Source organism: Haemaphysalis longicornis, unplaced genomic scaffold (assembly GCF_048455015.1).
Source record: "Haemaphysalis longicornis isolate Haplotype H1 unplaced genomic scaffold, Haemaphysalis longicornis Haplotype H1 scaffold_4, whole genome shotgun sequence".
NCBI lineage: Eukaryota > Metazoa > Arthropoda > Arachnida > Ixodida > Ixodidae > Haemaphysalis > Haemaphysalis longicornis.
Genome location: NW_027526361.1, coordinates 67,945,307 through 67,947,027, shown reverse-complemented (window position 1 = coordinate 67,947,027; position 1,721 = coordinate 67,945,307).

Here is a 1,721-nt window from a genome sequence, read left to right as displayed (position 1 = left end):
CGGATCACGGTTGATTTCTCCCTTGACTTTCACTTCGTTATCCCTTCATCACAAAAAGGAAAGACAATCGCACCATAATACGGCCATATTAGAATTGTAATATATATATATATATATATATATATATATATATATATATATATATATATATATATATATATATATATATATATATATATATATATGTCACCATAACACATTAACCAACTCCTTGCACTACCACGAGGTTCACACATGTCGACATTGTTATGCTTAAACGACACCCCGAGCGGAGTACACAACGAAATGTCGCGCTCTTTTAATTTACTGTCCACATCTGATTATTGTTTACTAAAGCGACAATAAAACCATCGCCTCTAAGTTTAAAAAACGGTGTCGATAACAGCAATGTAAGTGCACAACAGCAACCATCAAATTTTTTTTTTTTTTTCGCGCCGTGGTCTGTTCGGGCCCAATTAAGTGCTCGGTTGGTACTAACCGTGTAGATAAGGTTGACCATCTTAGTTATCATATCTTGCGCTTATAATGTGCTTACTTGGCTGCAAATTAATGCCAAAAGACGATAGCGTTTCAGCTATCCCTGCCAGTAACGCCGTCCCCCTCCCATCATTCATGCTTACTGCCCTTTCCCTCTCGGCTTTCCTCGCCCTTTCTCCCACTTTCCAACCCCTTCCACCTCCCCTTCATATAATACCTTCTCTCAGTGCATCTTCAACCCCCTTCTCCTCCGCATCTACTTCTTTTTCTCCTTCCATTCTCCCTAACCTCCTCTCCCTCCCTTTCCGCCTACTTTTCCTCCTCAAGGGTACATCCCATGGCTGCCGTGGGAGGGGGACGTAGGCACGTGTCTACCTCCCCCATTAAAACGACAAGTAACACTACTGGCTGAATCGAGGGACAAACAGAAAGACATATAGACGGACGGACGGACGGACGGACGGACGGACGGGCAGACGGACGGACAGACAGACAGACAGAACAAAATTTTTGCGTACACAGTCGAACACGGATACACTGAACTCCAAGGGGATCGCGAAATAGTTCGATAGATCGATAATTCGAAATATGCAATATGCCCATCTGAAGGATATCTGAAAACTCCGCACATCACTGCGATCTTTTGAAGGTCGCGACAAGCCGCAGCGTATACCGATTTGTTCCCCAAAGCGCAGAGAGTTCGAACCACAGCGCAACGACCACTGCACTTTATTAGCATAAAAAAGTCTGTGAGCTTTCCTTCCCTCTTTTTCTTCGTCATGAAGTTCACCAGACTGTCTTCAAGCTTACTAACGCCGTCTAAATTAGAAGCTCCGGCGTTGTACACTGCCACAAGAGTTGCGGATCTGAAGACTGACGCAAGCTCGGCTGCAGTATAGGCGATTGGGGACGTTGTTAGGGCCGCTAGTATGGTTCGTTTCTTCGGAATTGGGGATGTACACTGCAGTCTGAACATCGTCGCCAGCACTTACTAACACTCGTGTGCCGGTGGGTCATTCGGAATGGCGCATAAGAATGCTGACGGCTCTCTAAATATACTTTCGAAGCACGCAGCGCTATCATCTTTTTGCATCAGAACACCTCTCGTCTGGAGTCACGCAGCAAAGCCGCTTTGTACACGACACGCACCGGTACCGCCAGGCCGTGGCCGCGCTCCCTTCCCCTTTACATCAGAATTGACGCTGACCATCGCGCTCAAAAATGCTGCGAGAAAGGCAGCTGAC